The sequence below is a fragment of the Mus caroli genome, unplaced genomic scaffold (genome assembly GCF_978045245.1).
Source record: "Mus caroli unplaced genomic scaffold, Mus_caroli_1 scaffold_8, whole genome shotgun sequence".
In the NCBI taxonomy this organism is placed as follows: Eukaryota; Metazoa; Chordata; class Mammalia; order Rodentia; family Muridae; genus Mus; species Mus caroli.
This window is the reverse complement of record NW_028227263.1, coordinates 83420569-83437771: the sequence shown is the minus strand read 5'-3', so window position 1 is coordinate 83437771 and position 17203 is coordinate 83420569. Positions and strand designations below refer to the sequence as shown.

The 17203-nt window shown below is 38.6% G+C and overlaps 1 protein-coding gene across 3 annotated transcripts in view; it reads left to right on the top strand.

Moving 5' to 3' along the window:
* Positions 1–17203, top strand: part of Otud7a (OTU deubiquitinase 7A) — a 324086-nt gene that overhangs the window by 104421 nt on the left and 202462 nt on the right. The gene's annotated exons all lie outside the window — the stretch shown is intronic.

The following is a 17203-nucleotide window of genomic DNA, read 5'->3' as shown; positions in this document are numbered from 1 at the left end:
TACTATTGTAGTGTGTGACAGTGTTTGTGGAGATTAATGGCATGTTTTCCTGCACCACTGGGAGAATGTGTCAATGTTTGCATCTTTTCCTATATCATGTTTTACTTTGTGTGAAGGAGTTTTATTTCTCAACCAATTTATTTACTGGTTGGGGTCTATTGAGATTTTCCATTTCCTTCTTATTTGAGCTTTAGTAATTTGTTATTGTTTTTTTGAACATGTGTGTGTTAGTGGACATGTTCTTGCATGTGCTCATATGTATACCTGAATGTGTGGAGAACAGAGGACAACCTCTGGAATTTCTCAGGCACTATCTACTTTTTTTGATTAAGTCATTGAACTGAAGCTCTCCAAGAATGCTAGTATGACTGGCCAGTGATCTCCAGAGTCTTACCTTTCTCTGTCTGTCCACTGCTGAGATCTCTAGCACAGACCACTATGCCTGACATTTTATTTTTAATGGGTAATGAGATCAATTTCAGATCCTCATCCTTGGAAGACAAGGACTTTACCCCCTGTGCCATCTCCTCAACTCAATGTATGTATTCTTCAGCAATGTGTCATATGACTTTTATTTGAGACAGGGTTTCACTATGTAGAGAGAGCTGGTCTAGAACTCAGTATGTAGACCAGGATGACCTTAGATTTACAGAGATCTGCCTGATTCTGCCTTCCCAATGCTGGGATTAAAGGTATAAGTAACCACACCTGGTCAGATGTTCTTTGACTTTGCACAAAATTGTTCATAATACCAAACAAAATACTTTCCACATCTATGGGTTTTGGAATGGTGACTCACATTCCATTCATCCTCTTTGTAATTTCTCTCTTCTTTTCAATATCTGGTATTTTGTGGTAATTCTTTTTGTTTTCCATGTCATCTGTTACTATTCTAAGTATTGTTTCTTTTGATCTACTTGTGTTGTATTTAGTTTTTTCATTTTCTAGTTTCTCAAGTGGGATCTTAACTTATGTATTTCATTCCTTGCTTACTTGATAGTCGTCATATTTATTGCTTTCAGTTTTAAACTCAGCACAATGTACAGTTAACGTTTTGGTATACAGTTCTGAGCTTGATAAGTGTTTGAGTTCATTCACTCATGACCACAGTTAGCATATAGACTAGTTTCATCACTCCACAAATGTCTGTCAACCAGGCACTTCATAAGCAATTCACTTTTTACTGGTAAACCTGATCTGTTCGGGATATGTGCATAGTTTTGTTGTGAATGGAATCATAGTAGTCAGTGCTGTTCTCTGTTGGGGAAGAAAAAGGTTCATTTTCTTGTATAACACCCAGGCTAGAATTCATCACTGAGAGGAATCAGGGCAGGCACACAGACTGAAATCTGAAGCTAGAAACTAAATCAGAAATTATGGATGACTGTGTTTTGCCTTGCTTCTCTGGTTTGTTCAACTGCCTTTGTGGTATAGCCTAGACCCACCCTCCCAGGTATGTGTCCTTAGTGGGCCAGGTCCTCCCACATCAGTCAGCAGTGAAAAAAACTGTGCAGTCATGCCCCACAGACCAAAGTGATGAAGGCAGTCTCTCAATTAAGATTCCCCTTTCCTTAATATGTCTAAGTTAATATCAAGTTTACAAAAACTAAATATGACAAGTGCATTGGGTATGGCTTCTTTAATTCAGCCCAGGATGTTTGGGCTATATCTTTCTGAGAATCAATAACTCATATCTTCTGTAAGAATCAAACTCTCATATCTTTGTGAGAATCAATAGCTCATTTCTGCTGTAGTTTGGATGCCAATGTTCTCTAAAGGCCTGTATCCTAGGGGTCTGGTTCTCACCATGACATTACTAAGAGGAAGTGGGACTTTAAGAGCTGAGACCTTGTGTGAGATCTGTGAGTCACATGAGACATGATTTTGAAGAGGTTATTGGGACGTTAGCCCGTTTGCTCCCTTTTTTCAAGGTCCTGATTAGAAAGTGATTTATTTTGAATCTCCACATGCTTCCATCACCATGGACTGCCTTAACACAAGTTCAAAGCAATTCAAGCAATCAATCGTGAATGAAATCTTCAAACCCTTTGACAGAATGTCCCTTTTCTCTTTATAAATATGTCATATCCAAGGTGTTTTTAATTTAGAACATATTAGCATAATTTATTGTTGTTGCTCAATAGTAAGCCACTATATGCACATATCACAGTTTATGCATTTGTTTTTTGAAAGGTATTTAAGAGGCACCACTTGGGGATATGAATGCTCCTGTATAGATTTTCTCAAAAACTAACATTTCATTTCTCTCAAATCAATGAGACCACAGGATCCCTGTATAACTGTATGTTTAATGGTATAAAAAGCTGTTATGCTATTTCCCAAGTAGATTTTGCAGCTCTGTTGTTGGGCACATGCACATTTTTGGTTGTTTAACTCTTCTTGATTAATTGACTCTTTCATTGTTACATATGACCTCTCTAATTCCTGGGACTCTCGCCATTGTTCTAAAACCTAATATGTTTGATTCCATGGTGCATATTAATACAGCTGGTCCAGCCCTGGTTGTATTGTTACTTCATGGCTCATCTTCACCATCATTTCCTTTTGACCTACCTATTTCATTATACATAAAAAGTATGCCCTTGATTCTTTGTCTTTTGTACATCCAATTCAAGAATCTATGCCTTTTAATCAGTTTGATTCAATTATTTATACTTTAATATAATATTTTATTTATGTCTAGATGATACACAAATCTTTTCTGATTTTCCAATGTAACTTTTCTAAATTGTTTTGTTGTTTTTTTTTTTTTAACACATTCTGTCAAAGGGTTCCAAGATAGCTGGGACCACATATGTAGACCAGGCTGGCCTCGAACTCAGGGAGATTCGCCTGCCTCTGTCTCCCAAGTGCTCTGAATGCAAGCAGGCACTTCCTGGCTCTACGTTTTCTATTTTTGATTCTACCATCTTGTATTAACTTCAGTTATTTCATAAGATATAGTATTTGTACTAATTTCTCACTGTCCATGTAGGATTGATATTTTACTACATAATATAGAATTTAGAAAACTTCATGTTGTCTGGAACCCTTCAGTTTATCTTCTCTATGTGGTAGATTTCTGCAGTAGTCTCACCTGAACCCATGGAGGCTAGACTCTGAACATGGCACTGTGGATAGTACTGCTTCCTAAATATACTGTTTATCTCTGAATGTACATGATAAACTTTAATGTCTACATTAGACACAGTCAGGGATAAACGTGAGTAACCATAAATAGAAGTTATAGCAAGATGCTATAGTAACTGTTATATGAATATGTGCTTTCTCTTTGTCTTTCTAAATGTTTCATTGTACTTTTCTCACCCTTCTTCATGTGATAATGCAAGGTCATAAAGGGTCTACATCATTAGATGAAGCTCAGAGCAGTGTGGCATAGTGTCAGGCTGATATGGGTTATTGAACACCAACACTGCTATAATCTAACTAGTAGATCCAATGTGACTACTAGGTAACTAAAGGGAAGATAGTGTATACTTAGTGGATATTCTGAATGAAGGAATGACTAATATGCTAGGATGATGGTGCTAGTAAGAGTGGATGCAGTTTTTGTTTTGTTTTGTTTGTTTTAAAAAAATTTGTTTTTTCAGTTTTATTAATATTTAATGTGACTTATTCAATAAGGCAGTTAAAATGTACCTGTGAAAATATATCATAATCATCTAGTTACAGTTATAATTACATCATCATAAAAGACATGGAAGTTGGAATTTTCTCGTTTTCTGAGGATTTAATTCTTTAATAGCCATCTCTCTTCCTTCCTTTAGGCCCAGTGACAAAATTGGGATGCAGTTTTAAATGTATGAATTGTTACTTAGAAATCTGTATTTAGTGGTTTTAGACCATAGTTGATTATGGGTAACAGAAAGTAAGACTCTACTAAAAATACCATCAGATACTATTACCGATAAATATACCGATAAAGATATTGATAAATATTATCAGATACTTACAACCACATATATTTAATGGAAATGATAAGGACAACCTGTTATTACCCACAGCATACCATTTATGCCACTGCCTAAAACTACAGGCTTCCCTTTTCAATAAGTTCCTGCCCGCCTAAGGAACTTCTGGTAGTGCTTCTTCTAGAGCAGTTCCAGTGAGTCATTTTCCCAGTTCCTTTGTCCAAGAAGGCTTCATCTCCATTACTGAAATTGTTACCCATGTGCAAAATTTTACATTAGCTCTTGTCCTTATCCTTGTAGACCTGTGGTTGGGTTCAGATGGTCCCCACTGTGTGTGCACAGCAGTCTTTCCTGGCCACTCTCGGGACTTCTGCCTTGTCTTGGTTTCTCAGCTGTTTGTTGTAGTTTGTCTGAGACTGAGGCTTTTTCTGTCCTGCTGGGGGATGGTTCTCTGAAGCTCTGGCCTCCATAAGCTTGTCTCTCACTCAGTTTATGAATGGTATAATGGCATCTCACATATGTTTGCACCAGGTCCCCACCCCTCTTCTGGGAACTCCATGCCTCCACTCTTCCATCCTCTGAGGGTTTGTGTCCCTAATGTTTGTAATCTCCTTACAGCTTGGATGTTGATGTTTCCTGCTTTCCACTCATCTCCGTTTGAGTCTCTGCCCTTCCTCCACCATCTTTGTTGCCAGGTAACACATGCAGTGAATTATGCTTTTTATGCACTGTGATGTTTTCCGTAGGACTTTACTGCTTTGTTTTGTTATTGCTCTCACTGTTTTTCTCAAGGCACACTGGCTTTAAACAAGTATCATTCTCTCATGGGTTGAAATTATTGGCATGTGCCATCATGTGCAGTTTTCATTTGATTCTTATTTATATTTTGTACCATTTCTGAGAATTTAATTAAGTCTTTTCAATGTGGTTTTCCTTATCTCTTAGGCCAGGGTTATAATACCTGCTTTTGCCTCATAGAACCAATATCTCTTTTTGTCTCAGGTGATTTGTGTTGTCCTGTAATTTTTCTTTTTTCTTTTTTTTATTAGATATTTTCATTATTTACATTTCAAATGTTATCCCCTTTCCTGGTTTCCACTCTGAAAACCCCCTACCTCCTCCCCCCTCCCCCTACTCACCAACCCACCCACTCCTGCTTCCTGGCCCTGGCATTCCCCTATACTGGGGCATATAACTTTCACAGGACCAAGGGCCTCTCCTCCCATTGATGACCAACTAGGCCATCCTCTCCTACATATGCAGCTAGAGCCATGAGTCCCACCATGTGTTTTCTTTGGTTGGTGGTTTAGTCCCTGGGAGCTCTGGGAGTTTTTGAGAGATGTTGAGGGTCCAGGTTAGTCCTATGGGATAGCCCTCCTCCTCAGCTTCTTCCAGCCTTTCCCTAATTCAACCACAAAGGTCCCTGGCTTCCATATATTGGTTGGGTGTAAGTATTTGTGTCTGACACTTTCAGTTGCTTATTTTGGCCTCTCAGAGGGCAGCCATGCTAGGCTCCTGTCTGTAAGCACACCATAGCATCAGTAATAGAGTGTTAGGCCTTGGGGCCTCCCCTTGAGGTGGATCCCAATTTGGGCCTATCACTGGATCTCCTTTCCCTCATTCTTTTCTCCATTTTTGTCCCTGCAGTTCTTTTAGACAGGAACAATTCTGGGTCGTTTTTGACTGTGGGATGGAAACCCCATTGCTCCACTTGATGCCCTGACTTTCTACAGGAGGTGGACTCTATAAGTTCCCTCTCCCCACTGTAGGGCATTTCATCTAAGGTCCCTCCCTCTGAGTCCTGTGCATCTCTCAACTCCCAGATCTCTCAGACACTGAGCCACTAGACAGGCAGCATATATATAGTTGATATGAGGTCCCCAACACATGTATAGCAGAGAACTGCTGGGTCTGGCCTCAGTAAGAGAAGATGCATCTAACCCTGGAGAAACTTGAGGCCCAAGGGAATGGGGAGGCCTGTCAGAGTAGGGTTGGGTGGGGAGTGGGGACGTTCTCTTGGAGAGGAGGAGGAGGAATGGGATGAGGAACTGTTGGAGGGTGGACCTGGAGTGGGATAACGATGGACTCCAAAAAAAGATTAAAGAATAATAATAATTTTTTAAACTCACTGAGTTCTAATTCAGTGGTATAACATTTGCCTAGCATGTATAAGACTCTGTCTTTGAGTTGCTGGATTACAAAATTACATAAATAAATTACATTTAAATTAATAAATACTTAAGTATAGTATATTGAAAGTTAAGACAACTGATGAAACAGAAAAAAAACCAAATACATAAGAAAAAAGAATTACCCGGGCAGTGGTGGTGCATGCCTTTAATCCCACCACTTGGAAGGCAGAGGTAGGTACATTTCTGATTTTGAGGCCAGCCTGGTTTGCAGAGTGAGTTCCAGGACAGCCAGAGCTACACAGAGAAACCCTGTCTCTAAAAACAAACAAACAAACAAAAAAGAACAAACAAAAACAAAAACAAAAAAAACAAAAGAAAAAAGAATTACCTATAACACCATATTAAAATGGCAACTGATTATGTCTATAACCAAAAGACAAAATGAAAAAGCCAATTGTATCTTCAATATACGTAAAGAAATTTACTGTCCACATGAACTTCTATAACAATGAAAATGCCTTTCAAGGGTGTGGTAGAGTTGTTTCAATACAATTGCATATGTATATATTAAAACAACCCCCCAAATTAGGAAATTAATTAATTAATTAATATATTTTTTCTTATCTCTTATAGTCTCTGTGATATCTAGACATGGAAAGCTAGTACTGTGCTGTTATTACTACTGTAATTATAAATAAAAAGAACAGCTGGGGTTGGAGTATTAGGGAGGAAGAGCAGGGTGGAGATAAGTAGATGGAAAAAATTAAATAGAAAATAGTCTCTGTGGTGGTTTAAATATGTTTGGCCCACGGGAAATGGCAGTATTAGGAGGCATGGTCCTGCTGGAGTAGGTGTGGCCTTTTTGGAGGAAGTGTGTTACTATGTAGGTGGACTTTGAGGTCCTCTGCTCAAGCTCCACCTAGTGTGTAAGAGCGCCTCCTCCTGGCTACCTGTAGAATAGAGTCCTCTCCTGGTTGCTTTGAGTTCAAGATGTAGAACTCTCAGCTCTTCCTCCAGCACCATGTCTACCTGCCTGCTGCCACCCTTCCCACCATGACGATGATGGACTGAACCTCTGAAACTGTAAGCCAGCCCCAATTCAATGTTTGCCTTTATAAGAAAAAAAATGGAGGGTTTTTTTTTGTTTGTTTGTTTGTTTGTTTGTTTTAATGTTTGTATGAAAAGTAGTTTGGGCTGAACTTCTGGCATGTTGAATCCAGAAGACCATTTTATTATCCAAGGAGGCCATACTCTATGATTCCAAGTGGACACCTAAAGCTACAAATAAACCTGACTCCTGTGGGGAATACACTTTTTCTTATGCATATATATCTACAATAACTTTAAAGTTAGGCACAGGGCTAAATGAGCAATAACCACTCATAATACAATGGAGCACTTATAATAATATACTATATAATACGTTAATACAATAAAGTCCCTTTCACACTGTCACCATGAAAGCTACAGATTATCTGTATGGCCATTTTCAAGTAATTCATTGTATCTGGATGATGATGTTGGCAAATCAGAAAGCAAAGAGAAGCCATTACCTGCTTCCTTTCATTGAAAAGGTGAGCCATTCAACAAGGACAGTCAGCTATCGAACACTGATGTTGCTGAGGTCTGCTATCAGAAATTGTAAGGATAAAAATAAAATGTGTGCTGTCCCAGCTACCTGCTCAACCATGGCTAGCTAAGACTGAAAAAAACAAAACAAACAAACAAAAAAAAAACCATAGTGCCAGTGTATTCAGTTGCTTATTTTATCACACACTCAGCCTATGCTGGTTCAGACTTCAAGTTCTGATTCTTAGGATACAGTTCCAGTGCCTCATCGGTTTTCAGAGCCTTTTCACTACTGTTGGATCTTGCTCACCAGAGACAAGCTTGAGCTCAGCTGTAGCTAGTCTCATAACTGAATTACCAAAGAATTCAGTGTTCTTTCTAATGCTAGGTTCATGGGTACCCAGTTCTGCGTGAGCCAGAAGTTCTGTGATCACAGGACTGCATCCTTGAATTCTTCTTCCTTATAATCGCCTGCCACTTCCTTTCAATGACCTGTGACAGCTAGGATTTGGGATGGGGTGTAGCTCAGTAGTAAAGCACTTTCCTACTATGTGCATTCCAAACACACACACACACACACACACACACACATACACACACACACACACACACAGCTGGTGGGCAGAGGGGAGAGACTTTGTTGAAAGTACTGAGCAGTCTAAGAGTCTGTCTTTAGGATCTCTTGTGTATAGCAACATAATTTGACTCCCATTCCTATTCATATCCTCATTTCCTTCTTTTGTTTTATTGCTCTAGCTAAGACTTTAATGACTACAGTGAACAGAGACAGAGAAAAGTAGACACTCCTGAATTTTTGTTTTTAGTTTTAATGTAGTGCCTTCAGTTTTCCTCCATTTATGATGTTGTAGGCTGTGGGTTTGTCAAACAGAGCCTTTATTAATGTTAAGGTAGGTTCCTTCCAGTTCTAGTTTATCTAGGGCTTTAGCCATGGAGGAGTGTTTGATTTTGTCAATGGAGATGGCAATGTGAATTCTGTCCCTAAATCCACTTGTATGGTTTATTGTACTTATTGTTTTATATATGTTGACTTCTCCCTGCATCTCTGGAATAGGTCCTATGTGATTGTGGCAAATGATCTTTTTGGTGTGTTCTGGTGTTTGGTTTTGAAAGTATTTTGTTGAGAATACCTGTAGGTATCTGTGAGAGCCACTTGGTCGCAAATGTTTCTCTGTTTCTATTTTGTTTTGATTACATGTCTGGTGGTGGAAGTAATGTATTGAGGTCATCTACTATTACTGTATTGGGGCTAATCTGGATATTAATGTCTGAGAGAATTTATTTTATGAAGCTGGGTACTCCCGAATTTTGTGTGAATATATTTAGGATTGTTGAAGTTGTTCCTTTGATCAGAGTGAAGTGACTATATTATCTCTTCTGATTAGTTTTGGCCAAAAGTCTATTTATTAGAATAGCAATGTCTGCTTGTTTCTTTGTCCAATTTGCATGATTCTTTTCATCCCTTCACTATAAGATAATATCTATAAAAAGTTAACTGTGTCTTTTTCTTATGTTTGAGAAATTTTCTTGTGTGACTTTACTGAACATATTTACTATGCCTTTGAGTTGGAATTCTACTTTTGTTATGCCCCAAATTTATAGACTTTGTCATTTCATGGTGTCCCAAAGTTCCTGAATATTTTGTTCATGTACTTTTAAAGATTTCTTACTTTCTTTGAATGATCTACTTGATCTACCTTCTCTGCAAGCCCCGAAATTCTGTTTTCTACAAAATCTGCTTTGTTGGTTAGGCTTTGTATTAGGTTCTTTATTAGGCTGATTTAGTTCTTCATTTACAGTCACTTCAGTGTGAGTTCTCTTGTGTAGTTCTGTTCCCCTTTTTATTTATATTTTAAATTCATTACGTTTTAATTATTTTATTTACATCCCTCTCAAGGTCTCCCACTTCCAGAGTTCTTCACCTCACTCCCACTCCACTTCCCCTCTGAGAGGGTTCCCTTCCAGGCATCCTTCTTCTCTGGGCCATCAAATCTCTGCAGGATTAGGCACATCCTCTCCCACTGAGGCCAGACAAGGCAGTCCTCTGCTACATATATGCCAGGGGCCCGGGAACAGCCTATATATGCTTTTTGGTTGGTGGCTCAGTCTCTGAGACTACCCCAGAATCCAAGGTGACACTTTTGGTCTTCCTGTGAGGTTGCCATCCCCTTCAGCTCCTTCAGTCGCTCCCCTAATTCTTCCATAGGTGGTTTTGATAGCAGTCCAATGCTTGGTTGTAAGTATCTGCACCTGACTCGGTCACCTGCTGGTAGAGCCTCTCAGAGAACAGCCATGCTAATCTCCTACCAGACAAGTGAATTCAGTTTTCATGTGCTCACTTGGCTTTATCATTTCGTGCAGCTGGTTTTGTGTGGGTTCTTGAACTTCAATCAGGAGCTTATTTTTTCCCTCTTTATGTTCAGCCAGGTTTTCTTTTGTATGTGTGTGCATGTATGGAGGGGGGAGTTGTTTGTTGTTTTTCATTGTTGTTTGGGATTTTTGTTTTGTTTTTTGTTTGTTTTTGTCATGTCATCTTTGACGTCTTTGAACACGTTTATAGTTGTTCTTTTGAATTCTATGCCTTGAGTTTCATCCAAGTTACTTTTGGGGACCATGATTATGAGATTGGTGGTTTGGGTTGGAGGACATTTTGTTGTAGTTTTTATTGCTAGTGTTTCTGTGTTGTGATCTAGGTATCTGGAGTTAGTTCATCATTTTTGCCTTCCATTGAGGATTTTTTGCACACAGGGCCAGAGTCCCCAGGTGGGTCTATAATGCTATGGAGAAGCCAGATCTCTTGTGGAGTTCATCTGTGTGGGCTGGGGGCCTCATACATAGGGTTCTTGGGCAGAGTGGGTGGAGCCTCCAGTGAGCTCTCTCATTGGGCCAGCTCTGGTCTTATCTGAGCACCTCAGAAAAAGGGTGTCAGACAGATGTAGAATTGTTCAAAAACTAAATGGTCTCTATTAGTTGAGAGATTATTTTTAATTCCAAATTTTTAGCATTAAAAGTATCTGTTAAAGTTGATCATTTTATTTTTTTCCTTTTGCCCTTGATATAGTAATGTTTATTGGTTTTTAATGTTCATTCAGCCTTATTTGGAATATATTGTTGGTATTATCTTTCTATTTTATAGTGTCATTGAATAATGATTTTATATGAATGACTGTACTTTCAATCATAAAATTAGAGGTATACTTCATATCATATTCTAAGGCTTCACATAAACGTTAGGAACTATTGTAGAGTTTGTTTAATAAACTCAGCATTGAATTAATCTCTTTTATGTTTGTACAGCTTTTAATGATGAATACAATTTAACAGATGTAAATTCAGTGTAAACTATGCTATTCAGACTTTCTGTTTTTGCATGTCATCTTTAGTAAAATGGATATTTAAAGAAATGTATCCACTCAAAAGTTGCCTAATTTGTCATATTTATATAAAATCTCATATTTCCATTTTGTGTGGATAGAATCTAAAGGTACTCCCCCATTTCATCCATGACCATAATGATGTAATACAACTCAGCCCACAGTCTGCCCCCACTTCCCTTCCTCATCAACTTTTGATATCAACATCTTTTCAATGTACCAAATATGAATCTGTTTAATTCTGTCTCTTTTTATTTGTTTTTAAATTCAAAATAAAAAATTTAAATATATTCTGATCATAGTTTCCTCTCACTTGTCTCTTTCTATGTCCCTAGCTTCCCACCCACCCAACTTTGTATCTTCTTTCTCTATCTTTAGAAAACAAAACAGGCAAATAGAAAAACAAACCAGAATTTTAAAAAACAAAAACCAAACAAAACAGAAAGACAACAAGAGAAACAAGAATACCCACAAACACATATGCCTATCCACACCAGACATCGATCTATGGTTAAAACAGACCGTCATTATCATTTTATTGCTATGTTCCTTTAGCAGAACAAATTGATTTTCTCCTAGGTCCTATCTATTTAGTTTCATGTTCTTGACCACTCAAGCACTGTTAGGTGTGTGTTCCATCTCATGAAGCAAGCCTTAAATCGGATCAGATAGTCATTGGTTACTCTTACAGCTTTTGTGCTATTATTGCACCAGCATATCATGCAGAAAGGACACCATTGTAGACCGAAGTAGCAGGTTTGTTGTTTACCTTTCTCCTCTGGTAGCATGCAGAGTACCTTCCAGAACAGTGGATACTAGTCCATAGGACATTGCCTCTAGCAATGGGGCCTTACCATCAGCTTGGGGAGAGCAACCAAAAACCTTGGCAATAGCCTGAATTATTTTTTTTTTGGGGGGGGGGTTCCATGGAGCCATTTTGCCAACAACTCCATTAGAGTAACCTGGAGTAAGATGTCTAGATAGGGTGTGGACTCCCCTGTTATTTGGTGAGTACATTTACATTTCATTCATACACAAACACATATTTCAATATATAAAGTGTGTTTATACATACATATATAAGTTTATGTGTGTATATATATATATATATATGTTTGTGTGTGCCTGTGTATATAAACACACACACACTCTTTAGTGTTAGATATCCTTCTCTGTATGCGTTCCCTTACCCTTTTTCCCCTCCTCATCTCCATTCTCCTATTCTAGTCCTCTGTCCCATTTCTGTAATTATATATTCTATTTCCCCTGCCTTGGGAGATCCTTCCCTTCTCGCTAGATCCTTCCTCTATACCTAACTTCTGTGGTTATTCAGATAAAACTATGCCTATCTATTAAAGGCTTAAAACCTAAAGGCTTAAATCCATATATAAGTGACTACATACCACTTTTGTCATTTTGGATCTTGCTACCTCATCGGGATAATTTTTTCTAGTTCTATCCATTTGCCTGCAAATTTCATGATGACTTTAAAAAAAGAACAACTGAGCAATACTATTTATCCATTCTTCTGTTGCAAGATATCTATGTTGTTTTCAGTTTCTAGCTATTTTGAATAGAGCAGCAATGAGCAGGTTTGAGCCAAGTATCTCAGTGGTAGAATGAAATATCCTCAGGTTATAGCTGGAACTTGAGGTAGATTGATCCCCATCTTCCTGAGGAACCACCACATTTATTTCCATAATGACTGTATGAATTTGCACTCCCATCAGCAATGGAGGAATGTTCCTCTTACTCCACATCCTCATCAGCATGAGCTGTCACTTGGGTTATTGAATTTAGCCATTCTGGCAGACATAGGATGGAGTCTCAAAGTAGTTTTGATTTGCATATCTCTGATGGCTAAGGATGTTGAACATTTCTTTTTTTTTTTTTTTTTTTTTTTTTTGGTTTTTCGAGACAGGGTTTCTCTGTGTAGCCCTGGCTGTCCTGGAACTCACTTTGTAGACCAGGCTGGCCTCGAACTCAGAAATCCGCCTGCCTCTGCCTCCCGAGTGCTGGGATTAAAGGCGTGCGCCACCACGCCCGGCTTTTTTTTTTTTTTTTTTTTTTTTGATGTTGAACATTTCTATAAGGATTTCTTAGTCATTTGTATTTCTACTTTTGAAAACTTTGTGTGTGTGTGTGTGTGTGTATACATATGTATATACATACATACATACATACAAATTTTAGTTGGGTTATTATGTCTAGTTCTTATATTTTAGCGATTACAGTAAGAATTTTTGTTTCTTTAAAAATATAAAAATATTATAAGAATTTGTCTTTATTTTAAACCCAGGAGTGGGATATGGGGCTGCTTCAGATTGTTCACAGCAACTGACTCTGATTTGCCTTGTGCTCTAGCAAGGGTGTGATTTTGCCAACAGCAGATAGTTTGTGTTGTTGTATGGTGTTTGGAATTCTGGGGACTTTTCAGAAGGCATATAAATGCTAGGACTCCAAGAGGAGCTGTTGGTAGGTTGTTAGTTGGTTTGCAGTTTTGTTGGTTGCTGTTAGTTGCAGTTTTTTTAAGAAACAAAGAAACAACTATAAGAAGAAATTAGGTATCCTGATGTTGAAGATCATACTTGCCCCCAAAGAACTCAACACCCCTAATCAGCAGGAAGTAATCTAACAATAAGGATGCCTCTTTCCCATTTATCCTTTTTTTTTTCTCCTATCTAGTGTTAGGTGGTTGAAATGGTGGAAGAAAACACACATAGTAGCTAAAAGTCTAGCTACAATATATTAACCATCTGTCAGATGTGTAAAGCAGTAAGGATCCTTTCCCATTCTGTAGCCTACTGCTTTGTATAGATGATGTCCTTTTTGACATACAGGTAGTCAGTTTCATGACTTCCCATCTAATAATTTCTCTTCATAGTGACTATGCTGTAGGTGTCTTGTTTAGAAAGTTTCTCCAGTGTCAATGAGTCCAAGACTATTTCCCACTCTCTCTTCTATCAGATTCAGGATATCTGACATCATATTGATGTTTTTAATGCATTGGAGTTGAGTTTTGTGTGCAGTGATAAATGTGGATATATTTTCATTCTACTAGATGCAGCCATCCAATGTGACAGCACCATTTTTTGAAAATGGTTGAGTTAGAAGCCTCTAACTGGTGATCTCCCTGCCTCAGCCTTCCAAGTGCTAGCATTACCAATATATTCTTTATTTCTTATTTTACTGTTTTAACCTCTTTCTGTTTTCCTTCTTTCTACTACATTTGGTCTTGACTTGTTTATTTTTCATATATACTTAAGGTGAACTTGCTTATTGACTTTAAGCTTTGGAGGTTTTCCTATATGTATTTTAGATCTATGAATTTCTTTCTGAGCACAATTTAGCTATATTTTCAAAACTTTACATTTTATTATATTTATGTTTAAATTATTTTATATTTTCTTGTGCTTCCTCCTTTTAGCTCAGGAACTATGTACATGTGTGTTATCTAGTTTCTGGTTATATGGAACTTTTCTTTATAGTTTATTTTTGATCACTGCAGTCCAATCCCACCACTCTCGTGTCAGTTGACATCTACCATATTGGGTCAGCATTTTAAAGTGGGTTGAGATGTTCTTAAGGCTCAATATACAGCCTGTTCAAAACGAGAAGAGGGCTATAGCTTAAAAGTAGAGCACTGCCTGCTGTGTTTGAAAGCTGAACCTTATTCCCCAACCCTAGTGTTTTATTCTAGTATTCCTCTTTCAGAAAACAGTGGCTGGCTTATTACCCCTATTTTCTCTTCTATATTTTTGTTTCTGTTTTATTTGCTTCCAGTTTTTATTATTGTCTTCTAATTTCCTGTGTTGGTTTTTAATTTAATTATTTATTTTTTTAACAGTTTCTTACCTGTATTTGATAAATTGTTATTTTCTTCATCACCCCAAGATGACTTTCTATCCCCTGCCCATTTATACAAGCCCTTTTCTTTTCCCCAAATAGTGTCTGTGTGACTGCACATTTGCATGTGTGCCAGTCTTATGTCATGTGTTCATGGTGGTCACAGCCATGCCATATCTATCAAAGACCCATTGCCTGGCTGCTACAGTCATCTGGCTATAGTTGTTCTTGTCTGGTCTTTTCAGTTGTCCCACTGCCAGTATAACACCCTTAGCTTCTGAGGGCAATCTTCTAGTTGTTTTGCTGTATATATTATATCTTCTAACTATATGGAAACCTGCTGGTAATCTTTTACTTTGATGAAAAGATTCAGAGAGCATACCTTGTATGTTCTTATCCTTTGAACACTTTAAAATGATATATCTCAAGGTATAATGTTCCATCTGTAAAAATATTTTGGAGGGTCTGGAGAGATGGCTCAGTTGGGGCAAGTGCTTGCTTCATAAGCAAGAGGTTCTTAGTTTCAAACTCCAACACAACTGCATATGGTGGCATGTGTCTGTAACCCCAGAAGAGGGAAGGGAGTCAGAGATGGGAAAATCTTGGAAGCCAGACAATCTAGCTACAGCAGTGAGCTCCTATTTCAGTGAGAGACCCTGTCTCAGAAGGTAAGGTGGAAAGTAAATGAGGAAGTCATCTGATGTTAACCTTTTGCCTCCACATACGTACACATAGATGCACACCACACACACACACACACACACACACACACACATGTAATATGAAGCTCTTGTGACATGATTCTATTTGTATCAAGGTAACTGCTTTCAGTGATATGCTCAAATCTCCTTTTTCTACTTAGGGTTCTTTGTATTCCTAGTAGACATCTGCTGTGTCAGAGTCCATTCTGTCAGCTATTAAGGAGTGACAGCAGTTTCCACTGGCTGAGGTTACCTGGTGTGTCTCTATACCATTTGCATCCTTTCTGTATCATGTCTTAGATGTCTTTCAACCAGTCTACAGTTGAATTTGCACTCAGTTGCCCACCTGCTGCTTTTAACTGGAGCATCTGTCTCTTTGCATTTAATTAGTGTCATATTTGAGTTTACATTCAGCAGTCTCATTAAGTACTTTCTCTTTGTATGTCTTACCTCTACTGGTTCTTTTTCCTCTTTTCTACTTCATTTTAAAAGATTTTTATCTAAATTTGAGTTTTCAATGTACATCCAGAATCTCGCCTCTTTTCATCATCACCCTGCTGCCATCCCTTGGTCCCTTCTCCTCCTCCCTGAGGATGAGACAGAGGCCTCCTGAGTCATCTCATAGCTCTTCTCCTTCCTCCTACTTCCCACCTCCCCCCCCCCGCCATCTGCACACAGAACAGCAGCCAAAGAGAGTCTCTAAGCATTCAAGCTCCACTACCTTAGCTTGTAAGTCTGTAGTGATTCCTGGGTACACATAGAGGGGAAACCATTATCGTGGAGCTTCCTGTGCCTTAGAACCTCAGTTCTGGCTACCTCTACATCATACACTTTCCTTCAGATACATGTACCCACTTGTAGGTCCTCAGCCTAAGTGGCTCTTCCCCAAGGTTCCTGCACTGGCTTGCTTCCTTCTCCCTTTTGTTACAGACTGTTGACATAAAGCACAGCCCTTGCTCCTAAGGGAGTTAGAGTTTCTTCTGAGTCAAATGTGAGTGACCATTGCCTGTAAGCACAGACTCAGGTTTTTCTGAATGGCATGGTCCATCATAGTTGTGACTGCGTGAGGTCTCATTAGTCAGAGAACAATTACAGTCAATGTGTTTACCGAATATATTGGTGGGCGCATCAAGGATATGAGTCACAGCAGAGTAGGGAATGTCTACTAGACTTCAGATGCTATCTGGTGACATTCTTTCTTACCTGTGGGGTAATGTTAGCTAGTAGCCTGGTAATTAAATATATCCCAAAAATGTTGCCTGACATTCAAGAAGATGATAGGTCAGATACTCAGGTGGATGATAAATAGTTATTTAGGGAATGACTGTGGCTGTCAATCTATATACCATTCCAACCGAGTCCTAATCTGTCCTCAGTCTGCAGAGTACAGACACGGCTTTCTCAGGGACCTTCCTCTTAAAGAAGCATTTTCTCAGTGAGACCTGCTCTGAATGTCTTCCTACATGCCTCAGCTCTCCCTTTGTCCTGCTTACATTATTAACCATAGTACCCAGCCATCTTCTGCATCCTGTGCAGGGAATGAATGCCTTGGGTATAAAAGAAGCCCCGAGGAACTCTGCTTCTTCTGCCCACCGATGCCCATGGATCCCCAGAAGGGCCTGCCCATAGGA